The 14,981-nt window shown below is 37.2% G+C and overlaps 1 protein-coding gene across 3 annotated transcripts in view; it reads right to left on the reverse strand.

Moving 5' to 3' along the window:
• LOC145683374 (phospholipid scramblase 2-like) overlaps positions 1–14,981 on the reverse strand; it is a 628,315-nt gene that overhangs the window by 429,184 nt on the left and 184,150 nt on the right. The gene's annotated exons all lie outside the window — the stretch shown is intronic.

A 14,981-nucleotide genomic window follows, 5' to 3' on the forward strand; every position in this document is an offset into this window, starting at 1 on the left:
TGGGTTTATCTCTGTCGTTAGGGTACAGGTAGATGCAACCATGGACCCAATCGCCCTCATATTCCCATACGTGTATTCTTTCTGTATTGGGATCTGTCCATACACCATCTACTTTCATTGATGCAATTCGTTTTTCCTTACTACGTGCAGCTTGGTCATTTGTATGTTTCTTGTTTTTCTTCCCAAGCTATCGATTGTACTGCTTCAACTGATTGGACATCTCTCCATCCATACCCTTTCTTTGGTATGATACCAATCGTATTTTCCTTTACGAAATTTCTACGATACACCAAATTGCATGCACTGGCGATTGTAATGCATTCAAATAAGGGCTTTACATTTGTTTCAGATTCAAATGTATTCATAAAAGAAATACATGCTTGGCGTAATACATCAACATCCTGTACACAATATTTGATGAGTTTTTCTTTCATTTTAAAAGTATCGTTTCGATGGTCAGTATACCATTAGAGAAACTTGCGTCTTTCGTCTACTTTCATGGTATCTGCTCCATAATATCTAATGTCGGGAAGTGTACCTTCATATGTTTGGTTGTCACGTCGATTGAAAAAGTGTGGGAAATAACCTTTGCAGGATTGAAGACCAAATGCACCACTTAATTTACTTAAGGACATAGGAAGAAAGCTTAGTGAATCAATGAATGTTACGTTCCCTATTTTAAGAGATAGAATTTTCGCTCCATTCATGATTACTTCTGGAGTCCAATTCATCTTTTCAACCATGGTCTTAATGGTGAAATGTGCATCATAGCCCTTAGAATTATGGGCCACACATGTTAATGATTTAATGTTTGGACGTCGCTGTTGAAGGTTTTTTAGAAAGTCTTCTATTACATTTTCCCCGTCAAATGTACTTTCTCGTTTTCCACAAAAGATACAATTATTTTTGATGTTGTTGTATTCATAACATCTGTAACAGGCACGTTGACTAACGAAGACATTAGGTATATGCTCATATATTTTTGCGTCCTCCTCTTCTATTTTTGTATCTTGTGTACATTAAATATCATAAAACACAATCATAGCTTTCTTCTCCATGATAATTATTTCATTGGCTTTTTTGATGTTCTTCTTTCATTCACTTTCATGTAACATTCATGATTGGGTGGTATTAGAGCATAGCAAATATTGCAATAAGTTTCTCCACATACATGAAGTATTTTTTCTTTTACTACATAAATTTCCAAACACTGGGCACATTTCACAGTTGAACATAAATGTTTTCCACTTTAATAAGGAACTGACTTATGATATTCATAGCATGACTGGCCATAAAATTCTTGATTACATTCGTTGCAAGTAATATGAGCTTCTTTCAAATCACATGGTGGTTTTTGATGACATCGATAACATACAGCTGTACAATGTTTCAAATATGCATGTTTGTTTTCATATTTCTTATGAATACTTTCTCAATAATAACTACAGTTAAAACATGCTGTCAAGCTTTCAATGAAGTTGTAACTGTTATCTATGAAGATTAAGTTTAAAGGTAGTCTTTCATTATCGCTTGGTGGTGGTTCAAAAATAACATCACTTCCTGAAAATCCCCTATACACTGTAATTTTATAATTCTTTAAGTATTCCTGAAATTTACGAGTTTCAGGAATTCCTCCAGCATGAATGAAATCTACACCGGCAGATTCACATAGGTCTTCTGCTTCTTTTTCAATTATATATTTATATTGTTTTACATATCTGCTGTATTGTTTTGATTTCTTCCTTTGTATTTTTTTATGCCAATGGCAACGACGATTGCATGTGCCAAACACCTTGTACCTTTGTTCTTAATTGTAACAATACCACGTTTTGCCTTTACATATTCCTCTGTATTCGTAATATGTTGTTTCAATCCACCTTGTCCTCTAGGCATGCGTACATGATGAAAATTTGCGACGCAATCTTCATTTACAAGATAAGCCGCATTACTTTGCAGTACTTTTTCATCTCTTGTCCCTAGAACTTCTTCTGAGAGATTTCTTGCTTCTCTGAACGACAACCAAAAAGGGCGATGTTCTTCTCTCTCATTTGAAATTGTTATTCTTTCGTAATCGTGCTGGTACACATTCCTTAGCAAATAATCCATTAAAGCTCGTAGACATGTTTCAATTGCAGTAAAAGGATTTTCACCTGCACGCACGGGGGCTAGGCGGAATCTTAAAATTGTACCCTCCATATTGTATCTTCTGTATTGTCTTCTACGTTCTTCTATTATATGAGATCTATTGTTTACGTCATTTATTCATTACGTCTCTTATTTACAAATCCTACTTGCACATTTGAGTTTCGTTCTGCTTCAAATACGGATAGCATCACGTCCATTCTTTTTTTCTATTTCCTCTAAATTGATTTCTATTTCTGTATGCTCTGTATTAGCCTCTGCTAATATTTCCATAATTGATGGATATATTACTTCTTGTTGTTGTTCTTCATTTTCAGGATTAGGAAATAAATTGGTAATCCATTTTTCTAGTTCAGTTTCGTAGAACTCATCTTCTTCTTTCTTCTTCTCTTCCTCATTGTAAGTTTCTCCTATTATTTGGGAGAACGTTAGATTTAGCAATTCTTCTTTTTCTCTTTTGACCTTTCTTCGATGTCTTCTTCTTCTTCTTTTGCTCCTTCTTGTAACCATTTTTTAATTTGGGCAATACGGTCTTCTTCGTCTTCTGTAATCATTCTATTACTGGCGCTTTCCCATATTTCTAATAGTTCTTCTTCATATTCTTTTTCTTCTGCAATTCGAATTTCACTAGCTGTATCTCTTTCTTCTTCTTCGGGATTAATCATCATCTCTTCTTTTCTTCTTCTTCTTCTTCTTCTTCTCTGAGTTTTTCCTCTTTATGTGTACCTTTCATTTCATCTTCTTCTTCCTTCCTTTCATGATGATCTTCTTCTATTCTGATTACGGCACCCATTTCTCTTAGAAGAACTTCCGTCTCTCTATTTATTACGATCTCCTCCTCTTCTTCTTCTTCTATGTCATTAATAAATTCAGTAATCTCTTGCAAAACAAAAATTTTCCAATATGTATATGTAAATAGTGGATATATAAGTATTACTTCAAATAGAATATAAATAAAAGCGCTTTAAAAGAATATACGAATAAATTAAAAAGGGTTATATATATATATATATATATATATATAAGTAATGATTAGGAAAGGATTACACGTATCTTCATTTATATTCAACCTAAAATAAAAAGAAATGCATCCTGTTTCTTATAAATATAAACAGTATATACATAGATTTCAATTCGTTATATGGAAAAAGCAGAATTTTCAAGGGAAAAAATAGCATATCTTTTAAGTGGTTAAAATGAACTGTAACTTTTTTATCGTATTCCACGGAAGTGAAACAAATGTATTTTCACAGTTTGCTTCAAGTGTGTTGTCTAATGTATAAACGTTCTGTACGTGATTTTTTACTTATTCTTTCAGAGTTTCAGCGACGACGAAAAATATGTATTTGACACTAATATCGTCCGTTTTACAACGTAAGGAACATATTTATGTGACGCTAAACTGAAATCTCTCTCTCTCTCTCTCTCTCTCTTAACATGGTATGATGTCTGAATGATTACGAAAACTATCACTCCAAATTTTGATACCTTTCCGGCAGGGGCCCTCCTTGGCTCAGTGGTAAAGCGTTCACCTATGGTGCATGAGGTTCCCGTGTTCAAAATCCTGTTCCCGCCAAGTGAACTTTATTGTGGACAAACTCCGTGTACTTGGAAGGTCCTAGGTTCAAAATCCTGTTCCAATCAAGTGAACTTTGTGGTGGACAAAACCGTAAACATGAATTTCCTATCACTTTCTTCATTCCAACATTTCATTCATTTCTCATCATCACCGTCTCCATTAGCATAGCCGACATAACTGTGGGACGTAGAACCTAATGATTTCCCATTAGCCTAATCGTCTTAAGCGTGGGACGTAAAACTCAGATTTCATTATTTCTCTCGTTCTATCTCAGTTCGGGGGGTTGGGGGTGTTTCTGATCACATTTTGATAGCTTTTCATCAGGGGTGTCGGTGGTTTAGTGGTAGAGCGTTCACCTATGATGCATGGGTCCCGGGTTGAACTTCCCAAAACGCCACGTCTTTGTCTAATACCATGACCAAATTTTTATAACTTTTTGGCTCCCTTGTCTGACCCCACAGATCACAGACAGACAGATATACAATTTATTTAAAACTATCATATGATATTATCAATGGCTAATACACACATATCTTCGTTTCGTCTTGTTCTGACACCATGGCCAAACTTTGATACCTTTCCGGCAGGGGTCCTCCTTTGCTCAGTGGTAAAGCGTTCACCTATGGTGCATGGGGGTCCCAGGTTCAAAATCCTTTTTCCTCCAAGTGAACTTTGTTGTGGACAAACGCCGTGTATGTGGAAGGTCCCAGGTTCAAAATCCTGTTCCAATCAAGTGAACTTTGTGGTGGACAAACACCGTGTACGTAAATTTCCTCCCACTATCTCCTTTCCAACATTTCATTCATTACTCATCATCACCGTCTCTATTAGCATAGCTGACATAACTGTGGGACGTAAAACTTAAAGATTTCCCATTAGCCTTATCGTCATAAGCGTGGGAGATACAACTCAGATTTCATTTCATTGTTTCTCTCGTTCGATCTTAGCTTGGGGGTTGGGAGTGTTTCATCAGGGGGGTGTCGGTGGTTCAGTGGTAGAGCGTTCACCTCTGGTGTATGGGGATAACAGGTTCAAAGATCTGTTCCCATCAAGTGAACTTTGTGGTGGACAAACACCGTATACATGGAAGGTCCTAAGTTTAAAATCCTTTTCCAATCAAGTACACTTTGTGGTGGACAAACACCGTGTACGTGAATTTCCTCCCACTTTCTCCGTTCCAACATTTCATTCATTTCTCATCATCACCGTCACCATTAGCATAACTGACATAAATGTGGGATGTAAACCACAAAGATTTCCAATGTGGAACGTAAAACTCAAAGATTTCCCATTAGCCTTGTTGGCATAACCGTAGGACGTAATACTCAAAGATTTCATTCCATTGTTGAAAGATTTCATTTACAAACAGAAAGACAGATAGGTATGCATAATATTATCAAAATCAAAAGACATAATATACCTCTTCTTTTTATAATATTTTAATGTTAAATTAATAAGTGATACGGCTTTACCAGTACATTCACTATCTGCTTTATACAAGTCTCCAGACATTTTTACGTCAGCTGTAATCTAATTACAATGCGAGTCAGAAAACATTTAAGAATTCCATCTTATCATTTTCTCAGAATTCAACGTAGAACGAGCAGAAGCATCATACAGACTCGCATATATGTATGTGTTTTTAACGTTAGAATTTCATCTCATTGTCAAACATGGAAACGCAAAGTAAATACACTGACTGGAGTACATTTATAATTAAATAACGACCTAACATATTGTTTTATTCTTTCAGGAATAATCATAGAGCGTAATATTTTTAATAATATATTTTTTACTTACCTATTTAATAAAATCACAGCTCTAGACATCCAACGGATCAAGCACGCACAAAGACACACACTCACTATTACAAATATGAAGTTAAAAACAACGGACTAATTACAACTTCTCTCTAATAAGAACGTCCGGTATCACACTTTGTTCACAGTTTACACGCAAGTTTTAGCGTTGAACACCAATGTTTTTACGCGGAATATGATCCACACACACACACGTTCACTCTTCTAAATATGAATCACAAATGTTCTCTGTAGACATACACACACACACACATACACACACACACACACACACGCACACACGCGTGTTTGCCTTAGAGAAACATGTCACAACAATTTCGATCATGCCTATCATAATCGAAAACATATCTCGTTTCAGTTTCAATACATAAGATAATACCTTTCACATCAAGACTTGGGAAAGTCATGTTTCATTTTGTTTATACATGTATCTCTATGGGACTCTATTTCAATTCTAAATTTCGATGACCTAGTTTTTTGTGCTATGGGAATATGTTATATTGCAATATCTCATCACGGCTTTAACATAAACAGGAAATTCATTTGGCATAATTTGATCTTTGATTTCTCTACATAAGTGATTTTAATTACTTGTCATAACAGACATCATCATATGAATATCCATATAACACTTTTCACATGCAATACAACATCCTACGTTTTTAAAACATTATGATATGCTATTAGAAGCTTCCGCTATTAGAACATGCTCAATCAATGGAATCCAATACGTTTCAAAACAGCACACGTACGAAAATTTTCCACAAGGGTCATAAGCTACAGGCGTTTCGTGAGAATAAGACCAGGACTAAATCCTCATGCTCTTCGCAGGAGGTCTGGCGGAGGTGTATGGATATGCGTTTCGTTATGAGACGCATATATTGTTTAAACAAACATGAACTGCACTGTTCGTCTTATCAACTCAATTTCCTGAGAAGGTTCCAGACGAAAATTTTCCACATGGGTCATAACCTACAGACGTTTCGTGAGAATAAAACCAGGGTTAAATCCTCACGCTCTTCGCAGGAGGTCTGGGGGAGGAGTGTATGAGTTTGTGTTTCGTTATGACACTCATATATTGTTTCTTATCCCACGTTTTAAAACAATAGTGAAATGCAATATTTACCTTAGCAACTAAGGCCAATTTCGTACAATCTGCTGAGAAGCTTTGATCATTTGAATATCACGTCTTCAGTTTATAATCTACAGGCACTCCGTGCGAATAGGACCAAGAGGCTAAGCAACACGATTTTGTATGGATATGTGTTTCGTTATGAGTCTCATATATATTGCTTCTAATCCCACGTTTTTAAAAAATTATGAAATATAATATTTACCTTAGCAACTAAGACCAATTTCATACAATCTGCTGAGAAGCTTCGATCATTTGAATATCATGCCTTCAGTTCATTACCTACAGGCATTTACTGGGAATAGAACCAAGCGGCTAAATCGCATATGCTCTTTGGCTTTCCAGGAGGAGCAGGGGTGTCGGGGGATCAAATAACTAGACAATATAAGATGAGGAGACGAAAAAAGTCATGTTCCATCTCGTTTCTATATCTGGTAGGCGTCCAAGAGTATACTTCCTTATTCTAGCATAGCAACATACTCGTTTAGCCTGGTTTAGGGCTTCTGATAACGGTTTTAGGGCCAAAATTTTCCCACGCTCATGAACCCCCTCTATTCCACTATATGTACTGTTCATTTTACCATATTCATTAGCGCAGATAAAATCACATATAACTTCTACGAAAATTACAACATAAGCACGGTTTATATCTCATTGGATTTGAAATAAAACATACTGTCAATGGTGTATACACCGTGTCACCATTTTATATCTACTTTATAAATAATACAAAAGAAGTGAGTGGTATCTTCTTAATAAATGAACACTACTTACCTCAACAAATATGTTTTAGTTGTCGACTCTCTTCTGTGTTTGGCTTCTTGAACCACTCTTTTGAGTGTCCAACAGTAATCAGCTAGCACTTTTGAACTCCACTGTCACTGGTATCTCTTCTTCATAGAGAAAAAAATCCTGATGATCACTAACAGCACCAAGGTTTTCAGGAAAGAAATGCAGATGGGAGACTAGAAAGTGAACTTTAAGGGACATGTTGCAGCCCATTTCTTTGAATGATTGCAGGAAATCACTCACATTTTCACGGTATTTTTTTGTTTAATAAAAAAATCCTTGTTAAGCATTTAAAAGAACACCAGCTGCTTTCTGAACCAGAGTTAAGAGATCCTCAAATTTTTGGTCACGAATCAAACTCCTTATTTGGGGATCTACACAAATCCCTAGTGTCACTTACGCGAGGAAATTTTTCCTTGAGGTAACAATATCCTGCATTTCTTTTGTCCGTTGCCTTAACAAAGTTTTTGAAGAGCCCCAACTTTATGTGAAGAGGAGATAGAATTATCTAATCAGGGCTCACCAGTGAGAAATAAACAGCATTCTTCTGTCGGGGAGTTAATACATGCGTTGGCCATTCCTTCATGATGTAATGTTCCCCTTTGTTCCTGCTGCCACATTCGCAGAGAAACAACAATATTTCGTATAACCAAGCTGCAAACCCATTAACAAAGAAATAACTTTTAAATCACAGCAATCGGTCCACTTGTATTTCTCATACAGAATTGTATCTAACACTATTTCGATGTTTTCATAGGTTTCCTTCATATTAGTTGCATAAGCCAAAGACAGTGAAGAAATTTGTTTCTATTGTACAAAAGGACAGGCTTAAAACTAGTTTTGGAAGAGTCAATAAAAAATCTCGACTCTGTACTTATATGTGCATGTCCAAGTGTATCCATCACAGCACAGACATTATTACAATACACTAAATCATTTTCTTGAGAATAATAGTTTTGAAACTCTGTATAAAGGTTTCAAAAATACACACTTTAGTGTCACGATGAAGCAGATTCCAGCCTTTAAGCCTAGAATCAAGAAGTTCTGTCTGTATCTTGGAGAGTTTTAAATCCAATACGAGATCATTTAGTTCACCCTGAGTTATCAGATGGGGATCAAATGTAGATGTGTTTCCTACATAAGTAGGATCATCTTCTTCATTTGGAACTTCAGTAGTTGCCTCAAGTACGTAATCTCTATTTACTGTAAGATGAGAAGGAGGTACTGGTACAGGTAATTCTGCACTTTGTGGAACAGGCCTAATTGCTGATGGTAAATTAGGATACTGTATTGTGTGCTTAGATTTACTGGTTATTTCTTTTATCTGTGTCATACAAAAGTAGCAGTCTGAAGAATGATCTTCCGTTTCCCTCCAGATCATCGGTACTGTGAAGTTCATGTTACGTTCACCATTTGCCCACCCAATCAGACGTTTCACGCAAGTACAACAAATGTAGTGAGAAGCGAAATTCTTGTTTTGGTCTCCTACACAGCAACCAAAATATAACTGTTAATACTTCCTCACAAGTGGAGTAAAACAACAACGTTGCGATTTAAATGTCAGCTCCCACATACATAACAAAAATTGTCCAGTTGATTGTCCGGTGACCCGAATTGACTGACCGAACCCTGATTGACCCGACCCGACAATCCGACCCGAGCTGGCCAGATTGACCCGCCCCGACAACTCGACCCTAGCTGACCCTAGTTGACCCGATCTGAAGTGACCTGACCCGAGGTGACCTAACCCGACAACCGGCCCCCAGTGACCTGACCTTACAATCTAACTAGTTTGAGAGAACTAGAACCTTACAAAGCTGCCACCAGAAAAAAATGCTGGTCAATTCGTATGCATAAACCATTGTTTCGGCTTTTTTATTTGTTGTATAATTATCCTCCTCCTCGTCAGTGCTCTGCCATTAATCACAGGCAAGTTTCCGTGAACTAGGTAAGAAGCGTCCATTTTTGAGATTTCCCGCTAATATCTTCCTCGCAACCCAACATAATGTACCACCCTCCTTATTACAATATATCAATTGCAACTTTCTTACACACTCTCGCTCTCCTGATATTACCCCCTTTATTACATCTCTCAGAATACAATCCCTTAAAAGATTTAAACTTGTGATCGGTCCATCTTTTCGCTTCCTTATATCGTCCAATATAGCCCTCGTCTCTTGCATTTTTCAGCATTTCCTAATTCATTTTCCTCTCTAACCCTGCTAACCTTCTCTATTTTCCTCCACATCAAATTTTCCAACGTTAAAATTAGTCAAAATAAAATTTGAAGTTCTGAAGACAAAATGTATTTCTAGTAACGAATATAAATAGAACTTCTTTTAATATTTTTTGCTGTGTAATAAACAAAAATTCATCACGTTAACATTCCGATTTTTCCATTTAAAAACAACGTTGCTGTCTGATAGAATCATGAGGAACTAATTGCACTGAAATATCATTCTGTAGTGAATTCTTTTTTAATTTTTTCTTGATTAATTTATCTAGAAGATATCTGCAACGTTATATAAAATCAGCGAGTAATTTAGTGCCAAGAAAATCAAATCACTACGGCAGCAATTATAATAATAATAATAATAATAATAATAATAATAATAATAATAATAATAATAATAATAATAATAATCTGAAGGTGACCAACAAAGTTCTGTCTCCTTTATGGAAGTCTGTGTTCAATTGGCCCTCACACCGTAAGTTGAATGCGAATTGAGATAAGGCGAAGGTCAGTTGTTGTACGAGACGAGACGAGACAGAATTTTCATGAAGGGGTACCAGATGAAACAGACCTCTTTCAATAGAAACATATGTACTTTTCGAGACGAGACTACCTTCACGACACATTTTCATGACGTGAATGCCCCAAACCTGTTCTCGTGAGCAACACTAGTAAATATATCCAACATACTACCTGGTTGTGGCTGTTCAGATACACCTTGAACGTGCGTAAGAACAGACTGAACATGGGACCTTCACAGAGCGTCATAAGGGCTTGTTTGCTGTGCGAGTTCAAATTGCTGCTCCGCGGGGCGGAAGATCCTTTGGTCCTTTGGTTAGGGTGTCTGGACTACGCAGAATGCACCGGTAGGACGGTTTAAGGACGGTGACGAAACACTAGTAGACGCACCACGTGCCGGAAGACAAACAGATGTTCAAAATAAAGATCTTCAGCCAACAATTGAAGCGAAGACAGACATGTGAGGAACTGGTACTACAATTCAGTGTGAGTGAAGAAACCATTCGGCACCACAATCATCAACTTGGGAAGCACTGCAAGTAGGGTTGTTGGGTCCTACATGATTTGACTTGGGGCCAGAAAGAAACCCGAGCAAACACCTGTGTTTCTTTGGTGTCTCGTCTGAGGAAGGAGCAATTTCTGGACAGGGTGTTGACATGTAATGGGAAGTGGGTCCTGTACGAAGCTCCACGGCGCCGTCATCCAGTGAACCGGTTAGCATCCAGTGAACCGGTTCAAAAACAGCCCAAGCCAGTACTACACCAGAATAAGTTTCTCCTGTGCATTTTGTGGACTGCTCGCGGCACCGTCCATCGGGAACTGCTACCAGCTGGTCAGAGCATCAATGCAACTGTGTACTGTCATTCTCTGGATCCAGGACTTCTGAATCGCAAAGGGGTCCTTCTGTTGCAAGGCAATGCTAAGATGACCCATGACATCATTTTACGCCTTGGATGCGAAACACTCTTGATTCCGTCATACTCCACGGATATTGTACCGTCCGATTATCACTTTACCGTCCGTTCCATTCCTTCGACAAACACTTTAGAGAACGCCAGTTCAAATCGCTAGTAGAGGTTCAATATGCACTTGATACCTTCTTCGCTTCACGTCCCACCAAGTTCGACTGCAATGGAATCCATAGCCTTCCAGAACGTTGGCAGAAGGTCGTCGATGCTGATGGAGACTATTTTTCATATTCCAGGTACGTGTTAGATTACATATCAATGTTCGAAGGTGTTGGGGAAAAGGCGGTGGAACTTTGGTCACTCTTAAAGTAATAATAATAATAATAATAATAATAATAATAATAATAATAATAATAATAATAATAATAATAATAATAATAATAATAATGTGTCCTGCCCAAAGGCATATGTTTGACCCGAAGGTCCATGGGTATTGGTTCCTGCTCATACCAATTAAGTTTTCTGGTGGACAAACACCATGTGCATGGGTTTTCTCGGTATTTTCCCATTTCCTCCCACTTTCTTCATTCAACCACTTCAATTATTTCTCATCATCACTGTCTCTCTTAGCGTTGGTGCATAACGTGGGATGTTAACTAGATATTTCCCTGCAATTTCACTTAACGTGACATTTAACTTGACAAAAGCGCAGAAAGAAAAAAGTCAGTCGTAATATTAATTACAATTACCATGCCAATTAGTTATTATAGGGTTAAATTAAAATTTTATTAAATTAAAATTTCAGATACAACTAGTCACAATTATCATTCATTCACCAACTCCGAATTGAATTCTATAACAAAGCTCCTTATAGTATTTCAAAATAAGTGAAGAATATGACGACTCGACCCGAGTGACCCGACCCGAGTTGACCCGATTGACCCGACCCGGCAACCCGATTGACCCGACCCGAGCTGACCCGACCCAACCCGTAACCCGACCCGTTTGAGAGCACTATCACAGGGGTACAATTTACAGTACAATCTATTTTCAATGATTTAGCATATTTTAAGGCTACCATATTTTTTTGAAAAGAGAAAAAACGGGACATCTTACAAATTAGTTGTAAATATTGCATTTTGTATTAATATTATCTTTCGAATTTTACTACAGCATCGCACTAATTACACAACTTAAAATAATGTAATAATAGAGTCCATACTTAATCAACAGTGCTAAAAATCAGTATAGAAGCAAGAAGCTGTTATACAATATAAACGTAATCAGTGAATATATAATATTTAGGGAAAAATTATATTTTCAATATTATTACACATACCACCTCACATGCTCTACATGTCTATAAAGAAAAAAAATCCAGATTTATGAAGTTGTTTCCAAATTTTAATGGACTGATTTATTTCTAACCTAAAATGCGAACTAAAAGAAAGCAATTTGCATAATTGTTTTTATGAAGTAGAAAGAAAAAGTGTTTTCGTGATTGCTCTGCAAAGTCACAAGAATTGGTTGCCATCTCGGGGTATACATTCTTACTTTTAGTGATAAGAGTGCTACTTAGGAGGATTTAAAAATTGCATGTTATATCCGGGGAGCAGCGATTGGAATAATAATAAAGATTAGAATGAAATTGTTCCTATAATATTGTCGGAATCAAAAGCAAAAGAAATAAGTCGATTTTATTATCGTTTCAGAACTTTTCATATCTAATTAATAAAAAAAGGAAACAAGGAAAATTTCTGCACACCGGGACAAATTTTAAGAAACCGGGACGTATTGTAGCCTTACATACTTATTTGCATGCGGAGTATCAGTACGGAGCCACTACGTAGAAGAGTTGAAACAAAACTTCGTAAATAGGTTGCCAACTCAGGAAAACAAAATTAACGGCAACCCCTAAAAATTCTATGTACAAATGAGAAACTGAAGATTGTATTGATTGTTATTCTATAACCAGCAATTACCACTTCTTTAAAATTAACGAAACAGATGAATAATACTGGATACTAATTTTCACGTAACAATTGTTGATTCATAAAATGAAATTTACTCTATAAACTTACACTTCAAACAAAGGAAATTGCTTTAAAAATTCATTTTCTATTTTCAATAAATGTATAAAATTCTTTTACAATAAAATCTAAGTGTTATCAAATTTCTTATGTTAAATAAATAAAAAAATTGCCATAGATTAAAAAAATATCGATAATGCATAATACAACGAAAATTTGTGTTTGTAAAAACACTGTTGAAAAATTTCGATGTTCAATGTTATATTCAGGATTGAAGATTCCAAAGTACTGGTTAGAAGGGGGCTAATAATAAGTTTGTACCTTTCACCGGCCTTAATCAAAGTCACAGCAATATTCCCAGCCAGGCCGGTGAAATACCTGCCAGTTAGCAATCCTACTCGTAAATGAGAATGCTGAATGCACCAAAATACTTCACCATGCATTCTATAGTTTCTGCAAAATGAGTTTAATGAAGATGTTCAAATAAATCAAGATATTGTGTTGTAATTTTCCCTTTAACAATCTACATTGTGAATTTGTTATATCTTCCACTTATCAATTTCCTGTACGAGATGAGAATAACGGTTTCTGTGCAAGTTAGATAGAAGAAAATGCATTTTTCTCATAAGGATTCAGTTCACGTAAGAAATAATGAATACGTTTAATAATAAGAGCCGAGGAGTGATAAAATAACTCACAAAGAATGATTGTAAGTATAAATATAAATATATATATATATATATATAAAACATTTAATTCCATCATCGTTAGAATAAGATCAATGTAGTGAATCACGCGATAGAGTAAACATACCAATCGACACAATAGCGTATACAAAGTCTTGTTAGAAAAATACTCCATAGTATGTGACAATTTTTTTAATGTTTCAACCATTTAGACAGCCCCCACATTGTTTTCGTTCTGGGGGCGCCACTAATTGTGTATAAACGAAAATTCGCCTGCACGTTTCTGTACAAACAATGTACAAACGATTGTGACAATATGTAATTTAATTGGACATGGTGGGGGCTACCAATTGGACAGCCCCCACTTTGTTTTCGTGCTGGCGGTGCCCTAAATATGTACAAACGAAAATTTCGCCTGCACATTTCTGTACAAACGATGTACAAACGATTACGAGAATTTGTGTTTGAATTGCACATGGTGTGGACCAGAGATGGGCACCCTCACTCATTTTTGCCCTCAAGAGGGCCGCCCTCACCCTCACTCACCCTCATTTCGGTAGATGAGGGTGAGGGTGTCTGAGGGTGAGTGTGAAAGAGTCTATTGAGGGTGAGGGTGTCTGAGGGTGACGGTGAGGGGGTCGACTGAGGGTGAGGGTGTCTGAGGGTGAGGGCGAGGGAGTCGATTGAGGGTGAGGGTGTCTGAGGGTCAGGGTGAGGGAGTCAACTGAGGGTGAGGGTGGCTGAGGGTGAGGGTGACGGTGTCGATTGAGGGTGAGGGTGAGTGAGGGTGAGGGAGAAGGTGTCGATTGAGGGTGAGGGTGTCTGAGGGTGAAGGTAAGGAAGTCAATTGAGGGTGAGGGTGGCTGAGGGTGAGGGTGAAGGAGTCGACTGAGGGTGAGGGTGGCTGAGGGCGAGTATGATGGAATCAACGAGGGTGAGGGTGGCTGAGGGTGAGGGTGAGAGAGCCAACTGAGGGTGAGGGTGGCTGAGTCTGAGGGTGAGGAAGTCGATTGAGGGTGAGGGTGAATGAGGGTAATGGTGAGGGAATTAATTGAGGGTGAGGGTGAGTGAGGGTTAGCGAAAATGCCCATCACCAGAATGAATTCCTGAAGGATGTTTGCTTGAAAGTTATTTGTTTGGGAA

The sequence above is a fragment of the Thermobia domestica genome, chromosome 4, assembly GCF_964235325.1.
Source record: "Thermobia domestica chromosome 4, izTheDome1.hap1.1, whole genome shotgun sequence".
NCBI classification, from domain to species: domain Eukaryota; kingdom Metazoa; phylum Arthropoda; class Insecta; order Zygentoma; family Lepismatidae; genus Thermobia; species Thermobia domestica.